Source organism: Balaenoptera acutorostrata, chromosome 3 (genome assembly GCF_949987535.1).
Source record: "Balaenoptera acutorostrata chromosome 3, mBalAcu1.1, whole genome shotgun sequence".
NCBI classification, from domain to species: domain Eukaryota; kingdom Metazoa; phylum Chordata; class Mammalia; order Artiodactyla; family Balaenopteridae; genus Balaenoptera; species Balaenoptera acutorostrata.
In genome coordinates this window covers 117,611,152-117,637,593 of record NC_080066.1, presented here as the reverse complement: position 1 = coordinate 117,637,593, position 26,442 = coordinate 117,611,152, and the positions used below count along the sequence as shown (strand labels likewise).

Here is a 26,442-nt window from a genome sequence, read left to right as displayed (position 1 = left end):
CTGGTAGGCATAGGGACTTTTCTTACTTACTTCTAGTAATTTGGTTATTTATTACAGTGTAATTACTTATTTGCGTGCCTGTATCTTACAGCCTTCCGGAGAGTAGAAGTGTGTCTCTTCAACTTCATATCCCTAGACTCAGCATAGTGCCTGGCATATGAAAGGTGCTTAGTAAATATTATGTAGTTCATGAATGAATATATTAGGTATGAGGAGAGCAAAGTTGCTCTTCTGTGAGTAACTTCCTTTCAATTAAGAATGGTAGAAAAAAGGTTTAAAGTCAGTATTCTGATCAGAAAGAATCCTTGGGTTACCTGAAGGACCTGTGCAAAAAAACTGGCTCAGAATCTAAAGTCTGTCCTATGTGAAACAGAAAAACAAAGAAAAACAAAAAAATAGGACGTTACATGAAAAATGTTTATGGCATTATGGCAGAGGTTATGAGATAATCTTCACCATTACTGAAAGAAATCTTCATGACCCTTATATAAAATCTAATTTTTAGAAAACTTTTGTCTGGTGAGCACAACAACATGTCATCTTTGAAGTGTATACCACCCACTCCCCCCCCAATCTAACAGAATAAACTGACTTGTAGACAGACACAGAGGAGAAGGAGATGTGGAGATGGAACCGAATACTGAGTTTGTGGCTCTAATGTGTCACAGCAGCCACAGGAGGCTAATATAAATCTGTTAGGATTTTGGCTTTTTACTTTTCCATATGAATTTGAGAATCAGCTTGTTAAATTCTGTGAATAATATTGTTAGGATTTTTAAAATTGTATTGCCTTGAATCCATAGGTTTAATTTAAAGGAGATCGACATCTGTAGTATGTCTGCAGTTGACCCTAGAACGGCATGGGTGTTAGGGGCACCAACCCTCCACACAGTTGAAAATCAGCATGTAACTTATAGTCGGCCTTCCATATCCCTGCTTCTGCATCCACAGATACAACCAACTGTGGATTGTGTAGTGCTGTAGTATTTACTATTGAATAAAATTCATGTATAAGTGGATTCGTGCAGTTCAAACCTGTCTTGTTCAAGGGTCAGCTGTATTCTTCCTATCCCAAGGGGTCTCCATTTATTTTATTAGGCTTTCCTTAAAGGTTGTAAATAAAAAAATTTATATTTTTCTCTAAGAAAGATTTGCACATGTTTTTTATGGTCAAGAATAGGTACATGTAGGGACTTCCCTGGTGGGCCAGTGGTTAAGACTCTGTGCTTCCAATGCAGGGGAACGCAGGTTCGATCCCTGGTCGGGGAACTAGGATCCCGCATGCTGTGCAGTGCGGCGCAAAAAAAAAAAAAAAAACAGAAACAAAAACCAAAAAAAGAATAGGTACATTTTAAAAGGATGTTAAATTTAAAAGGGATGACTTCTGTTTGCTGCAGAAGGAGCACATGTGACCACTTCATTAAATGGTGGTTTAGATAAAGATTAGAAGAAAATAATTCATTTGGATAAAAACATTTATAGATCACTACTTTATATCTTATAACAGAATATGTTCTACATTATTTTGATTCTTCAGTATAAAATGGAAGGCAAATTAAGCAAATATATTTGAAATATTGGGATAAGGAAGACAACTCTTAAAACTCACACCAAAGTTAGAAATTGTCATGAAAATGATTGGTAAATTTGCTTTTATAAAACATTTTAAATTTCTAATGGTAAAACCCATCATTAACAGAGATAAAAGATGAACAGCAGACTAAGAAACACTTGCAACATTTAAAGACGTTAATTTCCTTAATTTATGGACTGTTAAAAATATATGAAATATGGAAAGAGATTCTCTCATACATTACTGGCTGAATCTAAGTTAGAGGGCAGTTTGTTAACTGTCAAAATTTTAAATGTACATATGCATATGCTTTGAAACCAGCACTTCTATTTCTTAGTATTTTTTCTTTTCTTTTTTTTTAATAAATTTATTTATTTTATTTTTGGCTGTGTTGGGTCTTCGTTGCTTTGCGCGGGCTTTCTCTAGTTGTGGTGAGCGGGGGCTACTCTTCGTTGCAGTGCACGGGTTTCTCACTGCAGTGGCTTCTCTTGTTGCAGAGCATGGGCTCTAGGTGTGCGGGCTTCAGCAGTTGTGGCACTTGGGCTCAGTAGTTGTGGCTTGCGGGCTCTGGAGTGCAGGTTCAGTAGTTGTGGCGCACGGGCTTAGTTGCTCCGCGGCATGTGGGATCTCGCTGGACCAGGGCTCGAACCCGTGTCCCCTGCATTGGCAGGCAGATTCTTAACCACTGTGCCATCAGGGAAGTCCCTCTTAGTATTTTTTCTAAGGAAGTAAGTGGATGAATGTGTAGGATCACTGCAGTGTTGTTTAGAATAGTGAAAAATTTGAACTAATCAAAATATTATTTGGGGGTTGATTTTAGAATTTAGGTATGTTCCTTTAGTTGAACATTATGATTCTCAGGAATTGTTAGCATTCTCATAATTACTTAATGAATAATGGTTCCATCTCTTCATTATCTTTGGGAAGTTTTTAAAGAAAAAACATTTTTATAGAAGCAGCTGTCATATATTGCAAATAAGAGTTAATGTTTTTGAACATTTATATGTGACAGGTTGTGGACCAAGCATTTTACATGTGTTACCTGACTTTAATTTTTTCAACAGACCAGTGTGGCAGATAGTAATTGATCCCCACGGAAACTTGAGTATTAAATGGCTCGTAAGCAGGGTGATATAGTGGGGAAGTCATAATATCTGTGTTCTGATCTCAGCTATATTATTTACTTAACACTTTATAGATACTTTGCCTGTCTGTAAAATTAAAATAGTAACATCTCAGGTATTATTGGAAGATTACATGAAAAAAATGCATTTGAAGCACAGAATTTATTGAAGAATTTAAAACATTCAAATTTTAATTGGAACCTTAAAGGTGATAAAATTGAATCAGATATTATGACCTATTCAAAGTCAAGCAAAGTTTGTTTTTAAAAAATAGAGTACAAACCTCTGAATAACTTGATGATGGTCTAGATTCTGTACTTTATTTTCAGTCTTTAACCTATTAAAAATGGGTAAATTAGAGAGTGACTTATTTAAAAGTTATATTTTGGGAAAGCAAAGAATTGAACGAATGAAAGGAAATGAAATTCGTTGTTGGTATTTTATTTTGCATAAACATAAAGAAATCTTTAAATTACATCACTTAGCAAAATTATTCTTTGCTTCACCACCCCAGACTAAAGTAGCCTAGCTAGTAAAAGGTGTATTTGTGTTACCAAAAATTTGTTGTCATTGTCTGAATTTTTTCAAATCGGTAGCTTCAAGGTTCCCAGTCTTTTTTTTTTTTTTTTTTTTCCCATCAGTTGTCCTTAGGGCCTTCTAGAGGCAAGTTGGTTGTTACTGTAAGCTGCTTCTTGTAATCATGCCATTTCTTGTAAATTGTCTTTAAGAAAAATGATTATTCATCTTTGCTTCCATTTATTTCTTTAAAAATCTGGAAATAATAGATCTGAGCAACCATTTGAATAACTAACTATATATAGTGCTTTGCTAGGTTTTGGGCAACTGCAAAGGAATAAAGGAGTTGATGGTGTAGTAAGAGAATCATGTCAAATATGAAACATGAGTATTAAAGACAGAGGATCATATATAAATGAGAGGCCTTGGAGAAAGCTTCATGAAGCTGGGTCGTTTGAGGTGTACCTTGAAAGATGATTAGAATTTCAGTAGATAGAAGTAAAAGAAGAGCAGTTTGGGGGAAGGTAATGATAAGAGCACAGCTATGAGTGCAAGAATGTTGAAGGCAGTGGGCTTCCAAGCTTTTAAAAAATAAAGATATCAGGCCTCACCCTAGAAATTATGATTTAATGGCAAGGTGAATAGAAAGGATTGAGTATGTGGGAGATAATATGGGGAGATGATTTATGAGATTTGGTAACCAGGTTTTAACGAGAATTTAGGAAGTAGAGATTATGCCACTTCTCTGACTATATCATTCTACTTTTTGAAATCATGTTTTATTGGTGAATTCATTGCAGGAACAGATTTCTCACCTCCCGTACCAGTGTCAAGGCTACTCAGCCTATACATCAAAACTTCTGCATCATTCCTTCCCAGTCAGTACTACTGTTACTCAAAATGTAGCCTGCAGACTGGTGCTAGTTTACTGGCTGTTTATTACAGGTCTGTAACATGTTAAGTGCAGAAATTGAGGTGTTGAGAAGCTCATCTCAATTTGATAATGCTGTGACATCCAATAGTGTGATTAGGGACTTGTCTCGTTGAATAGAGTATAGACCATTCTAGGTGCTTTTCACTATTTTCTAGTAATTTATTGTAAAGCTTTGGTTTATGTTGAATTGGAATTAAAAAAATTTAAAAAAACTGTCCCTTTATAGATAATTTGAGAAGCATGGTCTATACAGTGTTTAAAATTAACTTTTCCCATTCTAACTCATTCTGCTTTTAATCTCTGTTGTTTTAAAGTATATTTTCTTTTCCTAGTGTAATAGTATTTACTTCCCCTTACTCATTTTAAAATATGCATATGTTTAACTATTTTCAGTATTCAGAAGGATGCCTTTGAGTTTAGGGATATGAATTGAGAAACTATTTTCTATTTTGGAGGTATAGAACTGAATCCAGAACATTAGTAGTACTGTATTTTGATTGCTCTCCTATTGTCTGACTACTCAATTAAAAAAACAAACAAAGAAGACAGTATTTTATATAATAGTTGTATACTAGGAACTGGCTAATCTTTGGCCCTGTAAAAGTGAAGGTAATACATTTGCTTGAAGTAAACATCTGTAATTGGTGATATAACAGTTTGCAATTTCTAGATTTAGGAAAAAAATATTTTTTCAGTCTGATTTCCATTAATTCTATTTCTTTTCAGATTAATTCTTTTCAGACTAGCCAAGAAGTTCTAGCTTTCAGATTTAGTTAGTCAGATAGGGTCTGGCAGATCTCACAAATTGGGATGTCAAGGAGTTGAATATTAGGCTAGCTAAAAGAGATAGATCAGTAAAACAGAAACCTACACCCGTTAGTAGTCACTCCCCATTTCCCCTTACTCTAACCCTGGCAACCATTAATTTACTTCTATCTCTATGTATTTGACCACTCTAGATGTTTCATATAAATGGAATCACAAAATATGTGGTTTTTGTGTCTGGCTTCTTTCACTTAACAATGTTTTCAAGGTTCATCCATGTTTTAGCATGTAACAGTATTTCATTCCTTTTTATGGCTGAATAATAACTATAGATATACCATATTTTATTTATCTCTTCGTCAGTTGATGGCCATTTGGGTTGTTTCCACTTTTTTACTGTTATGAATAATGATATGAACATTTGTGTGGTCATATGTTTTCAATTCTTGGGTATATACTGTTCTAGGAGTTGAATTGCTGGGTAATATGTTAATTCCATATTTACCTTTTTGAGGAATTGCCAAACCATTTCCAAAGTAGCTGCATAATTTACATTCCACCAGCAATGTATGAAGGTATTGTAATTTCCCAACACTTGTTACTATCTGTCTTTCTGGGTATAGTATCTGGTATCATAGTGGATGGGTAGTGGTATCACATTTTGATTTTGATTTGCATTTCCCTGATGGCTAATGAGGTTGAGTATCTTTTCGTGTGCTTATTAACCATTTGTATACCTCCTTTGGAGAAATGCCTGTTCAAATCCTTTGCCTATTTTTAATTGGGTTATTGTTTCTTTTGTCAGATATACAATTTGCAAATATTTTCTCTTATTCTGTAGATTGTCTTTTCATTTTTTTTTACAGTGCCCTTTGAGGTAAAACAATTTTGAGTTTTGATGAAGTCCAGTTTATTTTTTATTGTTTCTTGTGAATTTGGTGTCATATCTAAGAAACAGTTGACTAGTCCAAGATCATGTTTTCTTCTAAGAGTTTTATAGTTTTAGCTTTTACATTTAGGGCTTTGGTCCATTTTGAGTTAATTTTTGTATATGGTATGAGGTAGTAATCCTGCTTCATTCTTTTGCATGTGGATATTCAGTCGTCACAGCACCATTTGTTGAAAAAACTGTTTTTCCCCTGTTGAGCTGTCTTAATACCCTTGTTTAAAATCATTTGACCATCAGTGTAAGAGTTTATTTCTGGACTCTCAACTTTATTCCACTCATCTGTATGTTTATCCTTATAGCAGCACCACCCTATCTTGATCACTGTAATTTGTAGTAAGCTTAGAAACTGGAAAGTGTCAATTCTCCAGCTTTGTTCTTCTTTTTCTTCTCTTTTTTTCAGTTGAAATATTATGGTATTATTGGTACATAACATTATGTTAGTTTCAGGTGTACAACATGATTTGATATTTGTATAGTTGATGTTTGTCACCAGATACATAATTACAACATTTTTCTTTTCTTGTGGTGACAACTTTTAAGATCTATTCTTAGCACTTCTCAGATATGCAATACAGTATTAACTGTAGTCACACATGCTGTACATTCCTCATGACTTATTTATTTTATAACTGGAAGCTGGTACCTTTTGATGTTCTTCTTTTTCAAGACTGTTTTGATTATTCTGGGTCCCCAGTGTTTTCCTATGAATTTTAGGATCAGCTTTTCAATTTCTGCAAAAGAGCCACTTGGGATTTTGATAGAGGTTGCATTTAATCTTTAGATATATTTGGGAGAATATTGCTATCTTAACAATATTGTGTCTTCCTATCCATGAACATAGAATGTCTTTCAGTTAGTTTAGATCTTCTTTAATCTCTTTCACTGATGTTTTATAGTTTTCAGTGTACAAATCTTACATTTCTTTTGTTAGATTTACTCCCAAGTATTTTATTCTTTTCGTGCTTTGTAAATGAAGTTGTTTCCTTAATTTCACTTTTGAATTATTCATTGGTGGTGGGTAAAAATGCAATTGATTTTGTATATTCATCTTGTATTCTTCAATGTAGCTGAACTTGTTTATTAGCTTTTATAGACTTGTGTGTGTGTGTATTCCTTAGAATTTTTTATATACAAAATCACGCCATTTGTGAATAGAGATGTAATGCTTCTCACTTTATAGTGTATATGATTTTTATTTATTTTCATGTCTAATTTCTTTGGCTAGAACTTCCTGTACAGTGTTGAATAAAAGTGGCAAAAGCAGACATCGTTGTCTTGTTCATGTTTTTAAGGGTAGAACTTTTGGTCTTTTACCAGTCAGTATGAAGTTAGGTGTGGGTTTTTCATAGATGCCCTTTATCAGATTGAGGACATTACTTTTTATTCCTAACTTTTTGAGTTTCTTTATCATTAAGGGATGTTGGCTATCGTCAAGTACTTTTTCTGTGTCTGTTGAGACTATCACATAGGTTTTGATCTTTTTATTAATATGGTGTATTGCATTGATTGATTTCTGTATGTTGAACTGAGCTTGCATTCTGGCATAAATCCCACTTGGTCATGATGTATAACTCTTTTAATGTATTGCCATATTCAGTTTTCTAGTATTCTGTTGAGGATTTTTGTGTCTTTATTCATAGGGAATATGGGTCTGTAGTTTTCTTTTCTTGTAATGTTTTTGTCTGATTTTGGAATGAGGGTAATACTGGCCTCATTGATACAGTTTGAAAGTGTTCTCTTCTCTGTTCTTTGGAAGAGTTTATAGAATTCACCTATGAAGCCATTTGGGCCTGGACTTTTCTTTGAGGTCAGTTTTCTTTATTACTCAGTCCGTCTTTTTACTTTTTATAGATCTATTCAGATTTTCTATTTCTTCTTGAGTCAGTTTCGGTAGTTCATTTTATGTCTTTTCTTTGAATTTGTCCATTCCATGTAGGTTACCTAACTTGCTAACAACAAATGCTCATAGTATCCCCTTAAGATATTTTCTATTACTGTAAGATTGGTAGTAATGTTCTCTTTTCCAGATTAGTAATTTGAATCATATCTCTCTTTATATTGGATAGTCTAGCCAAAGATTTGTCAATGTTGTTATCGTTTCAAAGAACTAATTTTGCTTTCATTGATTTCTTGGTATTGTTTTTTTTCTCTATTTTACTTATCTCCATTCTAATCTTTATTATTTCCTTTCTTCCACATGCTTTTGCTTTTTGTTTTCTAGTTTTTTAAAGTGGAACATTAGGTTATTGATTTTGAGATCTGCATCGAGGTGTTTATTAAAGCTATACATTTACCTCTAAGCACTGTTTTAGTGGGATGCCATATATTTGGTATGTTGTTTTTTCATTTACAGGTCAAAGTATTTTTTACAGTGGATTTGAGTTACTATCTAGAATCCTTTCATTTCATCTTGATGGACTCACTTTAGTAATTTTTATAGGACAGACCTGCTAGCAACAAATTCTCTCAGTTTTGATGTACCTGGGGATGCCTTAATTTTGCCTTAATTTTTGAGGACAGTTTTGCTGGGTATAGAATTCCTGGTTGCCAGGTGTTTTCTTTAAGCTCTTTGACTATGTCATCTCAGTGATTTCTGGCCTTCCTGTTTTCTGATGACAAATCAGATATTTTTCTTATTGAGGCTTTCTTGTTAACAGATGTGTTGCTTGTCTCTTGGTGCTCTCAAGATTCTTTTTGTTGTTATCTTTTGACAGTTTTGTTATGATTTGCTTAGATACGGGTCTCTGAGTTTATTCTACTTCTAACTTATTGAGTTTCTTAAATGTCCACATAAATGTTTTTCATGAAATTTGGAAATTTTTCAGCCATTATTTCTTGAAATTTTTCTATCTCTTTCTCTGTTTTCTCTCCTGGGTCTCCTGTTATATGTGTATTACTGCATTTGATGGTGACTTAGAAGTCTCTGAGGCTCTGTTCATTTTTCTTCATTATTTTTAAATTCTGTTCATGAGACTGGATAATCTCAACTAACCTAATATCTTTTGAGTTTGCTAATTTTTTATTTTGCCAGTTCAGATGTGCTCTTGAGCTTTTAGTGAACTTTTTATTTTGTATTGTACTTTTAAACTCTTTTATTTAAAACATAATTTCTGCCTCATTATTGATATCCTCTCCTTGGTGAGATGCCATTCTCACACTTTCCTTTAGTTCTTTAGACATGGTTTCCTTTATTTTGTGGAACATATTTAAAACAGATGATAGTGTTTGCCTAGTAGATCTAATGTTTGTTCTTCCTCAGGGACAGTTTCTATTGACTCATCTTTCTCCTGTACATCAGGCATACTTTTGTTTTGTTTTGGTCACAGTCAGTTGATTTTTTACAAAGGTGCCTAGGCAATTCAATTGAGAAATGAAAATGATTTTAACATCAAAACAATGCTAGAAATATTGGACAGCTGATAACAAGGAACAAATTATTGATACATGCAACAATATAGATAAATCTCAAAATGATTATGCTAAGTGAAAAGCCAGTTTAAAAAAGAGCAAATACTCTATAGTCCCAATTATATACAAATTCTAGAAAATGCAAGCTAATTCATAGTGACAGAGTAGTAGTGGTTATCTGGGGATGGGGCACAAGGATTACAAAGGGGCACAAGGTAACTTTGCAAATCATGGCTATGTTCATTACCTTAATTGTTTATCTGGTTTCCTGGATGCATACATATGTCAAAACTCATCAAATTGTTCACCTTAAATATGTGCAGATTATTGTATGTCAATTATATTTAAATAAAGCTGTGAAAGGCAAAAAAAAATGCTCCTGAATGGAGGCGAGGAGGTGGCCACACGTGGGCCGGGCAGAGCACATGTCCTCTTCTCCCCCTGCAGCAGTTACTAGGAGGACAGCCTCAGCCTGGGATTCTGAAGGACCAGAAAGCCCCTCAGCCAAAGTTGTGGCATGAAGTGTTGGAGACCATGGGCTCCCTGCCGCTGGAGGTGTGGCAGAGGCTGGCCTGGTGGCCTTTGGAGTCCCTAATGCCTCTGGGACCAGGATCTTGTGGCTTGGCAAGAGGCGAGTGTACATCTAGGGGAGGGAAGATGCACGGGAGGGATGAGGACCAGGCCGCACCTGGCCTATGTGTGCCTTGTCCATGTTGCCTTTCTTTTCCAACACCACCTCCAAGTCCGTGTTGGGCTCCTCGTCCCAAGGTTCTCCTCCTCCTGTGCTCTCCTGCCTCTTCTTCCTCTTTAGAGCTGGCTGCTCAGTGTCTGCCTGCCCTGCCTTTTTCTTGGACTTCATTTTCTTCTTCACAGGAGCCTTGGGGCCATCTCCTATTGGGATGTATTCTGGAGCTTCAACTTTGACTGGCTTCTTTTTACTTTCTTTCCTAGGGCTGCTCACCCCGGACCTGGAGAGCTCAGGGTGCCCCAGGAGGGGTATGTCCCTCCTGGTGGATTTTCTTTTTCTCCTTCATCTTCACGTTGCTTCATCTTTGTGTTGTGTTCCCTGGGGCTCCCCTACTTCTGTTTCTGTCCCGAGGCTGCCTGCTCCCAGATGCCATCTTTCCCAACTGAGCAAGTGTACAAAGCATTCCTGGCCTCTCAGAACCAAGGGTCCCTGGCTGAGAAGGCTGTAGCTTCCTGGGCCTTTTTCTCCTTCTTGTGTTTTTTGAGCTTCTTGCCAACTCTGATACCTCCTCGACCTGCTTGGGGTCTGGGGAGGTCTTCACCCTCAAGCCAGGGGACATGGACTTCCTCTTCTCCCCATTGAGTGACTTGCATGGACCAAGTGCCTGCTTCCTGGGGCTGGGTGACAGCTCAGTCCGTCCAGCATGTAACGTGGCCTCAGGTTCTAGGGGCTCCTCACAGACAGGGCTATGACCGTTCTTTTTCTTCACTAGAGGCATTTTGGGACCTGGGAAGAATGGACCACATTCTTCGAGGGTGGTGTGGCTCTTGTGGGACAAACCTCTGTGAAATAATTGTCACTATTTAAAACCTAGTATTGAGTCTCTGGTTCTTTGACTACTTTCTTTTTCTTCTTTTTCTTTTTCTCTGGGAGCCCAAGGCCCAGGTCTCCTTTGTGAGTCTTAGTGATCATTCCCAAAGGCCAAACTTCCCTGCCTCCACCTGAGAGCTGGGGCATACTTTCCTTTTTAAAAAAAAAAATTATTTATATTTACTTATTTATTTTTGGCTGCGTTGGGTCTTCATTGCTGCACGCGGGCTTTCTCTAGTTGCGATGAGTGGGGGCTCCTCTTCGTTGCGGTGCATGGGCTTCTCGTTGCAGTGGCTTCTCTTTGTTGTGGAGCCCAGGCTCTAGGTATGTGGCTTCAGTAGTTGTGGCACGTGGGCTCAGTAGTTGTGGCTCACAGGCTGTAGAGCGCAGGCTCAGCAGTTGTGGTGCACGGGCTTAGTTGCTCCGCAGCAGGAGCATACTTTCTTGTTTCTTTGTGTGTCTTGTAATTTTGTTGATAAACTAACATTTTAAATAATACAGCAACTCTGGAAACCACTTTCTCCCTCTCCCCCAGGGTTTGTTGTTGTTTCTGTTATTGTTGCTGTGTGATTCTTTAATGACTTTCCTGAACTAACTCTGTGCAGTGTATTTTCTTTCTCCTATGTGACCACTGCATTCTTTACTCGTTCAACTTAGTGGTCCGCTAATGACTGCACGGATACTTCCTTACAAGCCTGGAGTCAGTAAGTTTCCTAGTCTTTGCCAAGGGGCTCTCTGTGTGTATTGGGACATACTGTCAGTATTCAAGAAACAGTTTACAATACTTTTTTAGCCTTCACATCTTTCTTGTGTAACCTGAAGATCAGACAGAGGTGAAAGTTTAAATCTTTTTCCAGACTTTCCTTAGTATGCTTGCAGCTCAGCACATGGCTTTCTATAATCCCCTTAATATGTCATAGGTCTTTAAAGTTCCCTGTGGATAGCACATTCCCTATATTTTTCCTTTTAAGTTTTTTTTTGGTTAGTTGTTTGCCTGATCAGTGGTTGCTGCCTCAGGCAGCTGTAGTGTTAAGTAATTGCCACTGATTGTTTTCCACAAATGTCTCCAGGGGAAAAGCTGTTGCAGTGTGTGAGTTCTGAGTTACCTCAAATAAAGACAAGCTTTGCAAGCTGGATTTTCGAAGGAGCAGCTAGATAAGTCAAATATTGACATTTCTCTTAGAGTGAAGCTTTGAAAGAACTCCAGTTCTGTTCTGACTCCTCCAGTGACCCATAGGCTGCTGTTTCTCACTGTGATCCTGGGCTGTTGGTTTTTAATGCTGCTGTGGAGATGAGGATGGGGAATGGGAACACAGTAAGTTTGAAATGCCACAGAGCTAACTGTTGTTATTGAGATTCATCCATTTTTCTTGAAAAAATGTGCTTGATTGTTGCGAGCCTTTGATTAATTTCCAGGTCTCCGAAAAGGTTGATTTTTACTGTTTTTGCTTTTGTTTAGTTGTTTTTAATGGAGGAAGAGATTTTCAGAGTTCCTTATTCCACTAACTCACTGATATTACCTACTTATAACTTGCTTTTTAAACTATAAATACTTTATGTTTTTCAGTTTTATTAAAATGTTCTTTTATGAATATTTTTAGTGGCTGCCTATTCATTTGTATGAATGTATCTTAATTTATTTAGTTCCTTACTGTGTAGTGGGTAGTGGACAAGATATTAGGACGTTAGGGAAGAAAAATAGGACTTGTATATCATATGAAGGAACCCAGGCTTATCCTGTTTACAGTGGGAAACCCCTTAAGTATTTTAAGCTGTTGAGTGATACCGGTAGTTGGACTCAGGTTTGGTAAATTATTCTGGTAGCAGTATGTGGAGGATGGATAAAAAGTGGGCTTCAAATGGTGTGAGATTAGGTAGGAGGCTACTAATAAAATTCAGGTAAGAGGTCATGAAGTATCAAACTAAAAATTTTCACTATCTGTCCTAAAACTTCAGAATATCTATCTCAGCCTCTACAGGACTGTGTAGCTTTCAAATAATTCTTTAAAAATACTGTTCTTTCAGAATGAATTTGATTAAAATTGGTCACAAGGTTATATTATGCTTTGGCGTACCACCTGAAGTGTAGCTAATATGGTGGTGTTGATTGAGGGCTCAGAAAAGCTGATTTGGAACTGTTTAATAGCTTTGTGTGACCTGGACTTGTTACCTAACTTCTCTCAGGCTTAATTTCCTCAGAAGGTGGAGATAATATACCTATTTCAAAAATATATTCGTGGAGAATGAGTCAGATCATGTTTGTGTAACTGTAAAAGTGCTATCTATGCAAATGTAAACTATTAAGTAAACATAAGTGATTATAACTGTTTGCCTTTGCCTTATCTTTATGTCTCTATGCTTATAGTATGTTTGATAAAACAGAATTGACGTTGCTCTTAAATCAGACATTGTATCTTTATTAGATTCCCTTTTTCACTGTATCTCATTTCCTCCGTGCCTATGTCGAATCTTTGAAGGCAAGAGAATAATTTTTATTTTACTTTATGTTTATAGGTTTTTTTGTCACTAATAATTTTTATTTTTATTATATATTGAAATAATATTTTTGATATATTGATTAAATATAATACATTCAAATTAATTTCATCTGTTTCCTCTACCTTTTTCTTTTTCTTTTTTTTTAACATCTTTATTGGAGTATAATTGCTTTACAATGGTGTGTTAGTTTCTGCTGTATAACAAAGGGAATCAGCTGTACGTATACGTATATCCCTGTATCCCCTGCCTCTTGCATCTCCCTCCCACCGTCCCTATCCCACCCCTTTAGGTGGTCACAAAGCACCGAGCTGACCTCCGTGTACTATGTGGATGCTTCCCACTAGCTATCTGTTTTACATTTGTTAGTGTATATATGTCCATGCCAACCTCTCACTTCCTCACAGCTTACCCTTTCCCCTCCCCATGTCCTCAAGTCCATTCTCTATGTCTGTGTCTTTATTCTTGTCCTGCCCCGAAGTTCTTAGAACCATTTTTTTTTTCTTTGTTAGATTCCATATATATGTGTTAGCATACGGTATTTATTTTTCTCTTTCTGACTTACTCCACTCTGTATGACAGACTCTAGGTCCATCCACCTCACTACAAATAACTCAATTTCGTTTATTTTTATGGCTAATATTCCATTGTATACATGTGCCACATCTTCTTTATCCATTCATCTGTCATGGACACTTAGGTTGCTTCCATGTTCTGACTATTGTAAATAGTGCTGCAGTGAATATTGTGGTACATGAGTCTTTTTGAATTATGGTTTTCTGAAGGTATATGCCCACTAGTGGGATTGCTGGGTCGTATGGTAGTTCTATTTTTAGTTTTTTAAGGAACCTCCATACTATTCTCCATAGCGGTTGTATCAGTTTACATTCCCACCAACAGCGCAGGAGGGTTCCCTTTTCTCCACACCTTTTCCAGAATTTATTGTTTGTAGACTTTTGGGCGATGGCCGTTCTGAGTGGTGTGAGGTGATACCTCATTGTAGTTTTGATTTGCATTTCTCTACTGATCAGTGATGTTGAGCATTCTTTTATGTGTTTGTTGGCCATCTGTATGTCTTTTTTGGAGAAATGTCTGTTTAGGTCTTCTGCCCATTTTTGGAGTGGGTCATTTGTTTTTTTGATATTGAGCTGCATGAGCTGCTTGTATATTTTAGAGATTAATCCTTTGTCACTTGCTTCATTTGCAAATATTTTCTTCCATTCTGAGGGTTGTTTCTTCGTCTTGTTTATGTTTTCCTTTGCTGTGCAAAAGCTTTTAAGTTTCATTAGGTCCCATTTGTTTATTTTTGTTTTCATTTCCATTTCTCTAGCAGTGGGTCAAAAAGGATCTTGCTGTGATTTATGTCAAAGAATGTTCTTCCTATGTTTTCCTCTAAGACTTTGATAGTGTCTGGCCTTACATTTAGGTCTTTAATTCATTTTGAGTTTATTTTTGTGTATGGTGTTAGGGAGTGTTCTAATTTCATTCTTTTACATGTAGCTGTCCAGTTTGCCCAGCACCACTTATTGAAGAGGCTGTCTTTTCTCCATTGTATATTCTCACCTGCTTTATCAAAGATAAGGTGACCATATGTGCATGGGTTTATCTCTGGACTTTCTATCCTGTTCCATTGATCTATATTTCCGTTTTTGTGGCAATACCATACTGTCTGGCTTACTGTAGCTTTGTAGTATAGTCTGAAGTCTGGGAGCCTGATTCCTCCAGCTCCATTTTTCTTTCTCAAGATTGCTTTGGCTATTTGGGGTGTTCTGTGTTTCCATGCAAATTGTGAAATTTTTTGTTCTAGTTCTGTGAAAAATACCATTGGTAGTTTGATAGGGATTGCATTGAATCTGTAGACTGCTTTGGGTAGTATAGTCATTTTCAAAATGTTGATTCCTCTAATCCAAGAACACAGTATATCTCTCCATCTGTTTGTATCATCTTTAATTTTTTTCATCAATGTCCTATAGTTTTCTGCATACAGGTCTTTTGTCTCCTTAGCTAGGTTTATTCCTAGGTATTTTATTCTTTCTGTTGCAGTGGTAAATGGGAGTGTTTCCTTAATTTCTCTTTCAGATTTTTGATCATTAGTGTATAGGAATGCAAGAGATTTCTGTGCATTAATTTTGTATCCTGCTACTTTACCAAATTCATTGATTAGCTCTAGTAGTTTTCTGGTAGCATCTTTAGGATTCTCTATGTATAGTATCGTGTTATCTGCAAGCAGTGACAGCTTTACTTCTTCTTTTCCGATTTGGATTCCTTTTATTTCTTTTTCTTCTCTGATTGCTGTGGCTAAAACTTCCAAAACTATGTTGAATAATAGTGGTGAGAGTGGGCAACCTTGTCTTGTTCCTTATCTTAGTGGAAATGGTTTCAGTTTTTCACCATTGAGGATGAGGTTGGCTGTGGGTTTGTCATATATGGCCTTTATTATGTTGAGGTAAGTTACCTCTATGTCTACTTTCTGGAGGGTTTTTATCATAAATGGGTGTTGAATTTTGTCAAAAGCTTTTCCTGCATCTATTGAGATGATCATATGGTTTTTATCCTTCAGCTTGTTAATATGGTATATCACATTGATTGATTTGTGTATATTGAAGAATCCTTGCATTCCTGGGATAAACTCCACTTGATCATGGTGTATGATCCTTTTAATGTGCTGTTGGATTCTGTTTGGTAGTATTTTGTTGAGGATTTTTGCATCTATGTTCATCAGTGATACTGGTCTGTAGTTTTCTTTTTTTGTGACATCTTTGTCTGGTTTTGGTATCAGGGTGATAGTGGTGTCGTAGAATGAGTTTGGGAGATTTCCTCCGTCTACTATATTTTGGAAGAGTTTGAGAAGGATAGGTGTTAGCTCTTCTCTAAATGTTTGATGGAATTCGCTTGTGAAGCCATCTGGTCCTGGCCTTTTGTTTGTTGGAAGATTTTAAATCACAGTTTCAATTTCAGTGCTTGTGATTGGTCTGTTCATATTTTCTGTTTCTTCCTGGTTCAGTCTCGGAAGGTTGTGCATTTCTAAGAGTTTGCTTTCTTCCAGGTTGTCCATTTTATTGGCATATAGTTGCTTGTAGTAATCTCTCATGATCCTTTGTATTTCTGCAGTGTCAGTTGTTACTTCTCCTTTTTCATTTCTAATCCTATTGATTTGAGTCTTCTCCCTTTATTTCTTGATGAGTATAGCTAATGGTTTATCAATTTTGTTTATCTTCTCAAAGAACCAGCTTTTAGTGTTATTGATCTTTGTTATTGTTTCCTTCATTTCGTTTTCATTTATTTCTGATCTGATCTTTATGATTTCTTTCATTCTGCTAACTTTGGGGTTTTTTTGGTCTTCTTTCTCTAATTGCTTTAGGTGTAATGTTAGGTTGTTTATTTGAGATGTTTCTTGTTTCTTGAGGTAGGATTGTACTGCTATAAACTTCCCTCTTAGAACTGCTCTTGCTGCATCCCATAGGTTTTGGGTCGTCATGTTTTCATTGTCATTTGTCTAGGTATTTTTTGATTTCCTCTTTGATTTCTTCAGTGATCCCTTGGTTATTAAGTAGTGTATTGTTTAGTCTCCATGTGTTTGTATTTTTTACAGATTTTTCCCTGTAATTGATACCTAGTCTCATAGCGTTGTGGTCGGAAAAGATACTTGATACGATTTCAATTTTCTTAAATTTACCAAGGCTTGATTTGTGACCCAAGATATGATCTATCCTGGAGAATGTTCCATGAGCACTTGAGAGGAAAGTGTTTTCTGTTGTTTTTGGATGGAATGTCCTATAAATATCAATTAAGTCATGAAGTCCATCTTGTTTAATGTGTCATTTAAAGCTTGTGTTTCCTTATTTATTTTCATTTTGGATGATCTGTCCATTGGTGAAAGTGGGGTGTTAAAGTCCCCTACTATAATTGTGTTACTGTCGATTTCCCCTTTTATGGCTGTTAGTATTTGCCTTATGTATTGAGGTGCTCCTTTGTTGGGTTCATAAATATTTACAATTGTTTTATCTTCTTGGATTGATCCCTTGATCATTATGTCGTGTCCTTCTTTGTCTCCTGTAATAGTCTTTGTTTTAAGGTCTATTTTGTCTGATACGAGAATTGCTACTCCACCTTTCTTTTGATTTCCATTTGCATGGAGTATCTTTTTTCCATCCCCTCACTTTCAGTCTGTATGTGTCCCTAGGTCTGAAGTGGGTCTCTTGTAGACAGCATATATACAGGTCTTGTTTTTATATCCATTCAGCCAGTCTATGTCTTTTGGTTGGAGCATTTAATCCATTTACATTTAAGGTAATTATTGATATATATGTTCCTATTACCATTTTCTTAATTGTTTTGGGTTTTTTATTGTAGGTCTTTTCCTTCTCTGGTGTTTCCTGCCTAGAGAAGTTCCTTTAGCATTTGTTGTAAAGGTGGTTTTGTGGTGCTGAATTCCCTTAGCTTTTGTTCGTCTGTAAAGGTTTTAATTTCTCCATCAAATCTACATGAGATCCTTGCTGGGTAGAGTAATCTTGGTTGTAGGTTTTTCCCCTTCATCAGTTTAAATATGTCCTGCCACTCCCTTCTGGCTTGCAGAGTTTCTGCTGAAAGATCAGCTGTTAACCTTATGCGGGTTCCCTTGTATGTTATTTGCTGTTTTTCTCTTGCTTCTTTTAATATTTTTTCTTTGTATTTAATTTTTGATAGTTTGATTAATATGTGTCTTGGCGTGTTTCTCCTTGGATTTATCCTGTGTGGGACTCTGTGCTGCCTGGACTTGATTAACTATTTCCTTTCCCATATTAGGGAAGTTTTCAACTATAATCTCTTCAAATATTTTCTCAGTCCCTTTCTTTTTCTCTTCTTCTTCTGGGACCCCTATAATTCGAATGTTGGTGCGTTTAATGTTGTCCCAGAGGTCTCTGAGACTGTTCTCAATTCTTTTCATTCTTTTTTCTTTATTCTGCTCTGTAGTAGTTATTTCGACTATTTTATCTTCCAGGTCACTTACCAATTCTTCTGCCTCAGTTTTTCTGCTATTGATTCCTTCTAGAGAATTTTTATTTTCATTTATTGTGTTGTTCACCATTGTTTGTTTGCTCTTTAGTTCTTCTAGTTCCCTGGTAAACGTTTCTTGTATTTTCTCCATTCTATTTCGAAGATTTTGGATCATGTTGACTATCATTAGTCTGAATTCTTCTTCAGGTAGGCTGCCTATTTCCTCTTCATCTGTTAGGTCTTGTGGGTTTTTACCTTGCTCCTTCATCTGCTGTGTGTTTCTCTGTTTTCTCATTTTGCTTAACTTACTGTGTTTGGGGTCTCCTTTTCACAGGCTGCAGGTTTGTAGTTCCTGTTGTTTCTGGTGTCTGCCCCCAGTGGCTAAGGTTGGTTCAGTGAGTTTTGTAGGCTTCCTGGTGGAGGGTACTAGTGCCTGTGTTCTGGTGGATGAGGCTGGATCTTTTCTTTCTGGTGGGCATGTCCACCTCTGGTGGTGTGTTTTGGAGTGTCTGTGGTCGTATTATTATTTTAGGCAGCCTCTCTGCTAATGGGTAGGGTTGTGTTCCTGTCTTGCTAGTTGTTTGGCATAGGTTGTCCAGCACTGTACCTTGGTAGTCGTTGAATGGAGCTGTGTCTTGGCGTTGAGATGGAGATCTCTGGGAGATTTTCACCATTTGATATTACGTGGAGCTGGGAGGTCTCTTGTGGACCAGTGTCCTGAAGTTGGCTCTCCCACCTCAGAGGCACAGCCCTGACGCCTGGCTGGAGCACCAAGAGCCTTTCATCCATGTGGCTTAGAATAAAAGGGAGAAAAGAAAGAAAGAAAGAAAGAAGAAAATAAAATAAAATAAAAATTATTAAAATGAAAAATAAGAAATAATTATTTAAAAACTTGTTTTTAAGTAATAAAAATTTTAAAAAAAAGGAAAGAAAGAAGAGAGTGACCAAACCAAAAAACAAATCCACCAATGATAACAAGCACTACAAACTATACTTTAAAAAAAAAAAAAAAAACAGACAGACAGAACCTTAGGACAAATGGTAAAAGCAACGCTATACAGACAAAATCACACACAGAAATATACACATACACAGTCACAAAAAGAGAAAAAGGGAAAAATATATATATATCGTTGCTCCCAAAGTCCACCTCCTCAATTTGGGATGATTCGTTGTCTATTCAGGTATTCCGCAGATGCAGGGTACATCAAGTTGATTGTGGAGATTTAATCCACTGCTCCTGAGGCTGCTGGGAGAGATTTCCCTTTCTCTTCTTTGTTCGCACAGCTCCTGGGGTTCAGCTTTGGAGTTGGCCCCGCCTGTGCATGTAGGTCACCTGAGGGCGTCTGTTCTTCACTCACACAGAACGGGGTTAAAGGAGCAGCTGATTCGGGGGCTTTGGCTCACTCAGGCCGGGGGGAGGGAGGGGTATGGAATGCGGGGCGAGCCTGCAGTGGCAGAGGCCAGCATGACGTTGCACCAGTGTGAGGCGTGCCGTGCGTTCTCCCGGGGACGTTGTCTCTGGATCACGGGACCCTGGCAGTGGTGGGCTGCACAGGCTCCCTGCAGGGGAGGTGTCGATAGTGACCTGTGCTTGCACACAGGCTTCTTGGTGGCTGCAGCAGCAGCCTTAGCGTCTCATACCTGTCTCTGGGGTCCGCGCTGATAGCCGCAGCTCGCGCCTGTCCCTGGAGCTCCTTTAAGCGGCGCTCTTAATCCCCTCCTCACGCACCAGGAAACAAAGGGGCAAGAAAAAGTGTCTTGCCTCTTCGGCAGCTCCAGACTTTTTCCTGGACTCCCTCCCGGCTAGCTGTGGCGCACTAGCCCCCTTCAGGCTGTGTTCACGCAGCCAGCCCCAGTCCTCTCCCTGGGATACGACCGAAGCCCGAGCCTCAGCTCCCAGCCCCCGCCCGCCCCGGCGGGTGAGCAGACAAGCCTCTCCGGCTGCTGAGTGCTGGTCGGCCAGATCCTCTGTGTGGGAATCTCTCCGATTTGCCCTCTGAACCCCTGTAGCTGTGCTCTCCTCCGTGGCTCCGAAGCTTTCCCCCTCCGCCACCCGCAGTCTCTGCCCCCGAAGGGGCTTCCTAGCGTGTGGAAACCTTTCCTCCTTAACAGCTCCCTCCCACTGGTGCAGGTCCCATCCCTATTCTTTTGTCTCCGTTTTTTTCTTTTTCTTTTTCCCTACCCAGGTAGTTGGGGAGTTTCTTGCCTTTTGGGAAGTCTGAGGTCTTCTGCGAGTGTTCAGTAGGTGTTCTGTAGGAGCTGTTCCACATGTAGATGTATTTCTGATGTATTTGTGGGGAGGAAGGTGATCTCCGCGTTTTACTCTTCCGCCATCTTGAAGCTCCTCCTCTGGCAGGCGGATTCTTAACCACTGTGCCACCAGGGAAGTCCGTAGTTATTAATTCTTTTTTTTAAAAATTAATTAATTAATTAATTTTGGCTGTGTTGGATCTTCGTTTCTGTGCGAGGGCTTTCTCTAGTTGCGGCAAGCGGGGGCCACTCTTCATCGCAGTGTGCGGGCCTCTCACTATCGCGGCCTCTCTTGTTGCGGAGCATAGGCTCCAGGTGCGCAGGCTCAGTAATTGTGGCTCACGGGCCCAGTCGCTCCGCGGCATGTGGGATCTTCCCAGACCAGGGCTCGAACCCGTGTCCCCTGCATTGGCAGGCAGACTCTCAACCACTGCGCCACCAGGGAAGCCCCTATTAATTCTTAATTTTAGTTCATTTTGGTCAGAGAGCATGGTATGTGCTAAGTTATTCTTGGTTCTTTTTCTATTTAGTTTGTGTCCTTACTAGTTCAGTTTTTAAACTTTTTTTGTTTTTAATATTTATGTTTTTTTTTTTTACTTTTTTATTTGGCTGCGCCGGGTCTGAGTTGCAGCATTCAGGATCTTTGTTTCCGCGTGCGGGATCTTCCTTGCTGCATGTGGGCTCTTTTTAGTTGTGGCATGTGGGCTTTTTTAGTTGCGCCACGTAGGGTATTAGTTGCGGCGTGCAGGATCTAGTTCCCTGACCAGGGATTGAACCCGGGCTCCCTGCTTTGGGAGTACAGAGTCTTAACCCAGTGGACCACCAGGGTCGTCCCCAGTAATTCAGTTTTTATAAATACCTTACTTTTACGTGAGAAGAAGATTTATACTCTCTTGAATTTTGAGTGTTACAGGTAAAGTGCTCCTTTTGTTGTTCAAATCTTGTGTATACTTAACTACTTACTTCTGTTAAATATGAGACAGATGTGTTAAAAGCTACCACACTATAAACGGGTTTGCTTTTCCTTAGAAATCTGTCAGCTTTTGCTTTTTGTAACTCTTCATGCAAAATTGAAATTAAAGCTTCCTGGTAAATAGAGCCTTTTGTCAAAATACATTGACCTCTTTAATTGTAGTAATTCTTGCCTTAATGTTTACTTTTTGTCTCTTGTGTGATTACTCTTGGTATTTTTGGTTAGTGTTTGGGTTGAAAATACTTTTCTTAGTAAATACTTTGTAGCTTGACTTTGTGTGTGTTTTTAAATCCAGTATGATTACAGCTCTCTCTTAACTGTGGTATTTAATCCATTAACTTTTTTGTAATTACTTGTATATTTATATTTATTTCTGTCACCTCATTCACTTTTTTGGGGTGCTTTTCTTTACTCATGTGTGTTAGATTGATAAGCTTTTCTATATTCTTTTTCCTTTCTAATGATTAGAAGTTATGCATTGTTGTTACTCTCTTATTGGTAACTCAAAACTTCAGTAGCATACTAATATTGAAGTCTAGAGTTCATCACTGTTTCTACTGTCCTCTTAAAATTCTCCAGCATTTGTTTCATCTTTCACATTATTTCCCATTATTTTACTTCCTCCTTGTTAGTAACCTTTTGCATTAGTACTTTTGTTAACAGTCAGTGCTCATTGAGATTTACCTGCACATTTTCCAGTTTCTTAGCTCATCTTTGCTTCTTGCTTCTCCCATGTGACTTTATTTCTGTGCATTCAGAAATCTATCTTTTGTAATTCTTTGAGTGAGGGTTTTTAAGTGTTAAACTCTAAGTATGTTAGAAAATGCCTTTTCTTTATTTTCATGTTCATCTTATTGAACAGTAGTTTAGCTGAATTAGAATTTTAGGATGATTATTATTTTCCCTTAGTTCTTTCAATATAAAATTGCATTGTCTTCTTGCCTCTATTGGGCTGATGAGAAGTCTGTTGTTAGTTTTGATATTTCTATGTAGGTAACTTTTCTTGGTTTTAATATTTCCATTTTGTTTGTGGAGTTAGGATGTGACTGTGTGTGGATTTGTGTTCATCCTGCTTGGGAATCACTATGCTTTTTCCGTCTGAAGATTTATTTACATATTTCACCAATTTTAGATAGTACTCAGACCTTATTTCTTTGAATATTGCTTACATTTTATCTTTGTTCTTGGAACTTCTCAGGCAGTCTGTTTCCATCTTATTATTTTTCTGTGCTACATTCTGAGTAATAGCATCACTCTGTCTTCCAACTTACTATTTCTCTGTTTCCTCCTTTTGTCCTCCCTTCTCTTCCTCCCTTTTCTCAATTTCTTCTCCCTTCTCATATACGCTCCTCTTTTCTTAGAACTTGATAATGTATTGTTTATAATTTTCCAGCCTATTTGTGTGGTTTTACCCCCCCTTCTTCTCTCTTGCACCTTCTTTCTGTTTTCCTCCTATTTTTCTGCTTCCCCCCTTATTTGTGCTTGACTCCATATTGCTTATATTTTAATACTACATTTTTGTGTTTCTTTTCCCTTACGCATTCTCCCTTCTCCTCATCCTTACTTCCTTCCCATCTCCTTTCCTCCATATTTCCCCTTCAACCCCTCCCTGCCTTTCTCTATTCCACATTCTCACCATCCTCCTCTCCCTCATGGCACTTCTTCCTCCATCCCACTTCCTCCTTTCCTACTTACTCTCTTTTCTTCACTTCTACTCCTTCTCCTCTTACTTTTTTTTTTTTTTTTGAGCTTGTATTATTTATTTTTATCCAGCATTTCTGTGTCTCTGCAATTAGAGGGGTTTTTGTGTTACTCACTGTATTGTTGGATCAGTCCTCATTATTATTATTTTAAGGCAATAATTTGCATTGTTCAGTACTTTATTATTAGGAGCAGATTACTTGTGATACACTTCACAGATTAGTGTATTATAATGCCATCATTTGAGGAAAAGTTCTAAATGGTGGCTTTTTTTTTTTAATAGATGAGGAAGAAGAATGATGGTATTACAAAATTTGTTGAATTTTTGGTCTTCTAGCGTGGGTTATGTGATAACTTTTCTAGGGAAGTATTTAATAACAGGTATCTGAAATTTAAGGACAGGTAAACTGACCTTCTGAATTTTGTAATTTTTAATTATAGATTTGTTATAGAGCTTAGATGTCTTCAAAAGATGTAGTAGGAAGTAAATATATTAATTAGGTTCTTGAAGCTTATTCATAAAAAGATCCTAGAGACAACTGAAATTTTATTTGTGAAAACTAAATGAAGTCTAGAACTATTTTGCAACTTAAAGTTAGTATTCCCAAAGGTCTTCAAAGCATTCCTAAGCCTGAATCAGTTTTTTTAAAATCTCAGAAACTTCAATCTTAATTTGTGGTTGAAATGTTTATTTGATTTCTTTAAGGAAATACTAATTCACAAACATTGCAAATCAAACAGAAGTATTTCTAAAAATGGAAGTTTTTGAATGCTTAAACTTTTTTTAAGCGCCAACCATCAGTTTAGCACTATGCAAAGCACTTCCTCAGATTAAAATTTTGAAAAAATTTGAAAGATAAAAGAAGCTAAGGCATGCTTTCTGCTCCCAAAGAGCATCCAGTATCTGTAAGAGAATGATACAGTTGGCACTCCATTTTGGAAGGGTGGGTCCACATCCTCAGATTCAACCTACTTTGGATCAAAAATATTCAGTAAAAAAAATTCTGGAGAATTCCAGAAAGCAAAACTTGAATTTGCTGCACCCAGGCAACTATTTACATAGCATTTACATTGTGTCCGGTATTATAAGTAATCTAGAGTGTGTGGGAGGATGTGCATAGGTTATATACAAATACTATGTCATTGTATATAAGGGACTTGAGCATCCTCGGATTTTGGCATCTGATGGGTTCCTGGAACCATCACCTGCTGATATTGAGGGACAATTGTACTAACTAATGTGACATAATTAGGAGCCATGCTGACTAAAAGTAATGGAGGCATTCACAAAAAGAGAAAACATAATGGGTTATGGGGCATTTTTGGGGGAAAGGTATTGGGTAGAAGTTTTTCCATAATCTCTTTCTTTGTGGATTTCCTTCCTTTTATATTTTCCTTTCTTCTGTGTTACTGTTTTTTAGAGAGACTTCTTTTTGAATAAGTGAAACCTTCTTATTCTCTTATATCCACCTTTTTAGTGTTTCTTCCCGTTTTCCCCCACTATGTAAATTTTGTGAATTGGTGAACAAAAATATTTTATAAGAGTTTTTATTTGCTAGCTAGTTCATTACAAATAGATACAGAGTAAAAAACAAATTGACCTAATTTTGATGCAGTATTTTTATTAGCAAGTATGTAGTTTCCAGGCTTTGTGTAACATGCTGTATGGGAAGGAAATTGAGAGAGACTATCTTGGCTCCTAAATTTATGTTGCAAAATCTTGAGTTGATTCATGTTTGCTTTTGTTTTGTTTTGATTTTTTTGTTTTGCTTTGTTATTGTTCTCATTTTCTTCTTTCCCCTGGGACATTAGTTTTGTTTGAAACATTAATTTCAGGAAATTTAGTGGTAATTATAGCAGTCTATTTCATTCTCATTTCATAGTTCTTTGTTACTTCAAACTAAGTGGGGAAAACAGAATACTTTTCCTGTTTATCTCAGTGTATGTGTTTTATTTTGGTAGTCTCTAAAATATGTTTAACTAGTATTCAATGACAATTATTCTTATCTTCTTACAGGCAGATAACAGATAAACTACTAGTGTTCTTTTCTTATTTTTCTTATAGATGTATCAATATTGCACTGGAAACTGAATAACATAGAGGTTAAGAGCATGGGCACTAAATCCAGGCTGTGTGGAGTTTAAATCCATGACTCTGTTTCTTACTAACTGAATTACTTAAACTCTCTATACCTGTTTTCTCATCTTTAGAGTTAGGGATAATAGTAGTACTTATTTCATAGTGTTGTTCTGACGACTTTAGGAATTAATTTCTATAAAGGACTTAGAAGAGTGTCTGGCATATAGAAAACATTGTTTGTGTTAGCCGTTACTATTATTTTTTTCCCTAGTTCTGTGAAAATGTACACAGATAGTGTTACAGGTAGGAATGGAATCTGGGTGTTCTAATTCCAGTCAAGATGAAGCAGTGCTATTTTGCCTGTCAGTAGGTTATGCAGTCTAAATAAGAATAAAATTAAGATAAAAAATTTCCAAGCTACAAAATGAATACAGTAACATTAAAATAATTTATTTGATTAATAATAAAACACATTTGAGTACATATGTGCTCAGCCCTGTGCTTAGGTTTTGGAAATACTAAGGTAGACACACTTTCTATCCTAAAGAAACTATAGACTAGTCCTGGAAGAAAGACAAGGAAACACTTGAGACATAATTATTTCCATGAGAGAGAAATGTAGAGAACACAGGGGAATAGAGAGGAGAGGGCATCCATTCCTTCCTTGGGGAGGGCAAAACAAAAGGGAAACAGTCTTGGAAAATTCCGTAGATGAGATGTCTTTAAAGATTTATGAATATTCATAGGGTAAGATAATATACCAGAGTTTAAAGTGCTGTCTGTGTGTTGTTACTAGTTAACTTTATTCTGAAATCTTCCATTCAGCCTTAGAGCATTCCAAGAAATTAATTGATGTTTACCTTTAACTTGAGTTTATCAGCAGTTAGTAGTTTATTCTTCATTTTACTCCCAGGTTCAAAAAAATCTTTGTTTTTCCAGTTGCCTTTTTCAAATTTGTTTATTATAAAAGAGACATGTGCTTTTTGTAAAGGAATTTGAATAGTAGGAAGTATATAAAGTAAAAGTTCTTAATTCCTCCCCTTTTCCCCAACTTTCTCACCCCCCAAAAATAAACCAAACAATAAAATGCATAAGTACATATATACCTACAATGTAGATATCTTGCTTTAAATAA

The 26,442-nt window shown here is 37.0% G+C and overlaps 1 protein-coding gene and 1 pseudogene across 6 annotated transcripts in view; one reads left to right on the top strand and one right to left on the bottom strand.

Moving 5' to 3' along the window:
• The window catches only part of RALGAPA1 (Ral GTPase activating protein catalytic subunit alpha 1), a 218,781-nt gene that overhangs the window by 17,274 nt on the left and 175,065 nt on the right, over window positions 1-26,442 (top strand). The window lies entirely within an intron of this gene.
• LOC114237733 (lysine-rich nucleolar protein 1-like) lies at window positions 9,913-10,929 on the bottom strand (annotated as a pseudogene).